At 37.4% G+C, this 6,098-nt stretch overlaps 1 pseudogene; it reads right to left on the bottom strand.

The window, feature by feature from the left end:
• Positions 1 to 854: 854 nt before the first annotated feature.
• On the bottom strand, positions 855 to 3,637 carry LOC140884266 (uncharacterized; annotated as a pseudogene).
• Positions 3,638 to 6,098: the final 2,461 nt, after the last annotated feature.

The following is a 6,098-nucleotide window of genomic DNA, read 5'->3' as shown; positions in this document are numbered from 1 at the left end:
AAAGAACACTTCAAGTCTGCAGTACCGACCAATTGGGGCAAGATCGTCTACCCACTAAAGGTTTTAATTTTTCGATTTTTTTATTGAATTTTTTTGGTGGGTTTGTAAAATTAAATTTGTACATTTTACAGTGAGTTTGTATGGTTTTTTTTTAAGCTTGAAGATTCTCAAAATTCTGTTTAATTTGTAACTATCGTATTATCAAAATCAAACAAATGAAAATCGGGTACCCGTATTAAAATACCCGAAATTACCCGATTTTTTTGGGTACCCGATATACAATTTCGCGCCGGGTTCGAATAGTGAAAATGACTACCCGACTAATCGGATACCCGATCCGACAAACTCGAACCCTATGATACCAGACCAGACGCCCACCCCTACCTCTGTGTGTATGTCTTATGACTCGATGACAACCGCTCATACAACATAAGTAAAATGAAAAAACATACTATTATATATAGGATTTTTGTTTCTTAATATATATTTTATTTGCCATCCTGAAGATCAATTATTTGTCGTAGGCCCAACGGTTGAATGCTTAATGAAAAAAAGGTTTTTTTATAATTTTTAATTTATAAATAATTTGAACCTTCGCAAACAAAAATCATTTTAAGCAAGGTTCTAAAAAGCGTGAAGCGCTCCGAAACGTGGATGTCGAGCTCCAAGCTTTTTTAGCTTAAGCGAGCTTACTTCAAGCTTAAGCGTAAAAAAACATTTTGTATTTTTTTATGTAAATTTAATTATATCAAACAAATGATAGACCAATAATAGGTAAAATAATGAATAAATATGATAAATTTAAGTTTAATGCATTAATTCTCATATTTATGAAAGCAAAAAAATCTGGAAAATATAATATTTAGTTGTTTTTGCAACAAAACCACATCAAAAATTGCTAAATATTGGTAAAATCATTGTCAGATTCTAATTCAAATTCTTCTTCTTCGTTCATTTCATCTTCGGTATCATCCGATGCAACTTCATTTCCATCATATTCTCCTTGAACATTGACAGTATTCATTTCCACTTCATCTTCATCATCACAAATATCAACCATCCATCACTTGCTAATAAAGTCTCAAATTTATGTTTTCTCTTTTTCTTGTTCATCAATCTTGCATTGAATTGGACATACACTAGATTTCTCATCCTTGTAGTATCTAGTCTATTCCTTTTTTTTAGTGTGTATCTACATTGAAAACAAAAGAAAAAATTAGTAAGCTGCAAATTATCATATTTCCACAAAAATAAATATAATGAAGTAAATATTTACCCCTTCAAAAACACTCCAATTTCTTTCACAACCCGATGAACTAGTAGTTAAACCAAGGATCTTTTTTGCCATAACTTTCAAATTTGGCACCTCATTGCCATAGAAGTCCCACCAACTTACTGTCAATATTTTTTAATAAAAGACAGAGCTATAAATATATAATGAATATATGCTAACATTATATAAACATGAAAGGAAATAAAATAATATTCTCATACCTGGATTGTAATTTTGGTCATTGTTTTGGCATCCACTTATTGCTAGATTATTTCCAAATGCTCCTTCTTTTTGTGTGTATTTTTGCAACTCAACATTTATCACATGATTTTGCATTTGAACACCAGGAAAGAACTTTTCAACAGTAGTGATTATATTATTTGTTATCAAAGGATCATCTTTGATACTTTGATTCTTGAAGAAATAATATGGATTCAGAAGATAAGCTGTTGTATGAATTGGACTATCAAGACGACCCTTGCTTTTTGCATCAATAATATCTAAAATTGGCCTATTCTCATTTTCCTTCTTCAAAGTTTTTCGAATTTCATCTTTTGCATTCAATAACTCTCCATACACAAAAAACCCATAGAAGGTGTCTCCTCTCCATCGGCAAGTTTAAGAATTTTTACCAATGGAGTGAATATTCGCAAGCACAAATCTATCGAGTTCCAAAAATCATTGGGGACAATAGCATCAAATGCCTCTTTTCCTTTTTTGGTCCTAGACCATTTATTGTTATCCCATTCATTGCTAGTCATCATATTTCTCAACTCTTGTTTCTTATCAAGCAAACTTTGCAATGTTAAAAAAGAGGTAGCAAACCTAGTTACACCCGGCCTAACTATCACTCTTCTTGCAAACTTTCTCATCAATGCCAAAGTCTTGTGATGAGCATAAATAAAAATACAAAAAGACTTTGCCTTCTTGATCACTCCATTGAACATTTGAAGTTTGGAAATTCCTTCAAGCATAAGATTTATCGTGTGAGCTGAGCATGATGTCCAAAAAATGTTGGTCTTTCTAATGCTAACAGATTCGCGGCAGCCATCTTGTTTGAGGAATTGTCGGTAACAATTTGCACCACATTTTGAGCTCCAACCGTATCAATACATGCAGTAACATATTCAAATAAGTATTGAGCTGTGTGAGATTCATTTGAAGCTTATCTTGATGAAATAAAAGAAGTTCCCAACTTACAATTCACACACAAATTAATGATACTTCTTCTTTTCCTATCACTCCAACCATCAATCATAATAGAGCAACCATTATTTTCCCACTCTTCTTCCTGCTTCTTCAAAGTTTCTTTTGTTTTCTCCACCTTTCCTTTTAAAAGTGGTTTTCTTAGTTGGTATTGTGAAGGAGGGATATACCCAGGACCTTATTGACCTAAAGCCTCAACAAAAATTTTGAAACCATCATTATCAATTGCATGAAAAGGAATTCCAGCTTCATACACCCATCTTGCCAAATATTGATGAACTTGGAGCAATCTCTTTTTAGCAATTGCATCAGTAATATTTTGTTGTCTAATTTTCTTACTTGCACTCATAGAAACATCATCGACGTTAATTAGCTTTGCAAATTGATAAATAGGTCCCATATCAGTCGTTTTTTTCTTACTCCCTCTCTCAATGATAGAAATTTCATCATCTTCCTCCTCACAACTATTCAAAGACGTAACCACATCATTCCTTAACTTAGATTCATTCAATAACTTCTCCCGTTTCTTACACTTATTATCCTCAAGTGCTGAACGACACTTTGCTTTTTGCTCTCCAGTTGCCCTCGCACATGCTTTTACACCTTTTCCTAGAATACCCGAAATGTGGATTTTGTGCCTATAAATTCCGCCTGTAGTAACTTTACCACACAAGGTGCACTTGACAGCTTTATGATTTTTAGGATCTACTAACACGACGGTTTCTCATCCAATATCCCCAGAGTCCCTTTTCAATTCACTATCGATAGAATGAGAATTTGATGTCATTGGAGAATCGTTTGCTTCCATTTTATTGATCCCTACATAATACAAGCTAATAATAAACAATGCAAGCTAATAAAAAGTTTACTGAAGAAACTAATTTTTTTAAACACAATTCATTGTTCAATTTATACGTGGCAACATATTCATTCATATTTAAAAAGATGAATTTTTAACAAATTCATCTTAAACACAAACCATTGCTCATTATCAAAAAATATTAAACAGTAAGAAACCAAGAATATGTGGAGGAAAAAATTAGAGACTTACGAACGAAAATTTGTCAATTTCCAACTCTTTAGTTTAACTAGCCTTAGCCCATCGGTGGTGTGCTGTAAATTGGAAAGAAGAATGGATAGAAGAAACTTGTGTGCGGCTGCGACGTGGTGAAGTTGAAAAGTCATCATCTAAAAGTTTAAAGTAATTTCTAAACCTAGTTAATTATTTAATTATTTTTTTTAAAAAGACACGCTTAATGGTAATTAAGCGCGCTTTATGACGCTTAATTCGGTCAAATCGTAGTTGACCGCTTTATTTCCGTTTTTTTACCAAAGCGGAGCTTTTTGGTCGCGCTCCGCGCTTAAGTGCGCTTAATCGGCGCTTAATCTCGCTTTTTAGAACACTGATTTTAAGTAACTAATAGTGTTTTCTATCTGCCCATATGTTTTTTTTTTTGGAGTGTAATAATTGTCCTTGCTGGTAGAGTGGTCAAACCACATCGATATAATAATTGAGAATAAATACTTATTTCATTCGTCATTTGTGCATGAATATATACACACTTCACTGAAGGTTAGCTAAGGATATGGACAAAATAAATATATTAAAATACTAGACAAAGCAATAAATGTGAATCGGCCACGAAATTTCTGGAGATATGCTAACATGAACCCTCAAGATGGAGGTTCCAAGGAAACACCAATCTTGCTAGATAGAAACCGAAGGCGCGTCCTGGATAATGGTTTGGTGGGTGCATCGGCTAGTTGGTCAGAGGAGGAAACATGTGAAATTCGTAGCTTGGATTGTTGGACTAAGTCTCGAACAAAATGGTAATCTAAACCAATGTGATTCATGCGGGAGTGAAAGACGGGATTGGCACAGAGGTAGGTGGCGCCAATGTTGTCACTATAAAGCACTAGCGCATGAGATAGGGAGATGCCAAGATCAGCCAGAAGTGAACAGATCCAATATATTTCTGCAGTGCCTGTGGCTATGGCACGATACTCAGCATCAGTAAAAGAACAAGCAACCGTACGTTGCTTCTTTGAGCTCCATGAAATAGGAGTCAAACCAAGAAATATGACATACGCTGCAGTAGAACATATGTCATCGGGATTACCAGCCCAATCCGAGTCAATGAAGCCATGAAGAGAAAGAGATTGAGTTGGACGAAGATGAAGCCCGTAGTTCAATGTGCCCTTAATGTAGCGAAGCAGCCGCTTTACAGCTCCCAAATGGTGTTCAGAGGGGGAGTGCATAAATTGAGATAACCTGTTGACAGCAAAGGCAATATCAGGACGGGTGAGAAGCAAGTACTGAAGGCTGCCAACCACTTGGCGATAGACAGTAGCATCGGAAGGTGGAGCTCCATCATGGGAAGATAACGTCGAGCTGGTGGCAAGTGGGGTTTGGACCGACTTCGCGTTCTGCACGTGGAAACGAGCTAGAATGTCAAGGACATACCGCCGTTGAGAAAGTACAAGTCCAGGAGACCAGGAGAGAACTTAAAATCCAAGAAAATATGAGAGGGGACCCAAGTCTTTGATAGAGAAACAAGATGCTAACTTGCAAATAATATCATCAATGAGATCCGCGTTGTTGCCTGTAACAATTAAGTCATCAACATAAACTAGAAAATAAACAGTGGAATCGTGAGACTTGAGATTGAATAAAGAGGCATCGGAGAGAGAATTTAAAAATCCAAGTATGTGAAGATAGCAGCTCAACTCTTGCTACCACCCACTCACCACTAGCATATCTCCGAAAATCTCGTGGCCGATTCAGTTGGTGTGGGTATGGCCGATGGATGGGAGGCAACATGGGCTTGAGGGCCACCATAGGCCGAACGGGAGGTACTGTTGAGTGGTTTTGGATTGCAGGGAACATACTGAAAATCAGGACATTGTTTGGCAGAGTGGCCAGTGACACTGCACAGATGGCAGCGACCCAGGTATGTTTTGGGCGCCGAAGAGAGGATGGAGGGGCTGGACGAGGAGTCCAAGATCCTGAAGAACGAGTGTCATGAGGACGAGTCGGAGCAAGGGCTCATTGAGGACCTTGGACTACAGCCTTGGGAAAACGAGAGGTATGGAATGGCGTAGCGGACCATATGGAGGAGGCGTTCTCATTAAGAGTTGGGCTTCAAAATTCAGAAGTTTTTCATGAAGTTCATCGAACATGATAGGTGTATCATGAGCTTGGATGGCATGTGAGAGTTCTTTGTAGCTCTCATCAAGTCCATTGAGGATTTTGACAGTAAGGTCTTCTGCATCTACATAGACATTCATTAGAGCAAGCGCATCAACATTTGGCTTTGATGCCTTGAAGAAATTCGATGATAGACTTTGTGCCCTTCACTGGATTAGAAAGATGTTTCTTTAGTTGCATTATACGACCCCGACTTGGAGCGGCATAAGTTTTAGCAAGCATAGCCCATGCCTCAGCAGACGTGCATGAGGTTGCGATGAAGGGGATGCTTGTGGGCGAGAGAGCACCGATGATCGCATTGAGCAAGAGCTGATCTTGTCAAACCCACAAGGATTAGGCGGGGTTGGGGGTTTGGACATTGCTGATGGTAATGGTAGAAGGTGGGCAGAGCTTCGAACCATCGACAAACCC

Source organism: Henckelia pumila, chromosome 2 (genome assembly GCF_033568475.1).
Source record: "Henckelia pumila isolate YLH828 chromosome 2, ASM3356847v2, whole genome shotgun sequence".
Classification (NCBI taxonomy): domain Eukaryota; kingdom Viridiplantae; phylum Streptophyta; class Magnoliopsida; order Lamiales; family Gesneriaceae; genus Henckelia; species Henckelia pumila.
This window is presented reverse-complemented; position numbering and strand designations above follow the sequence as displayed.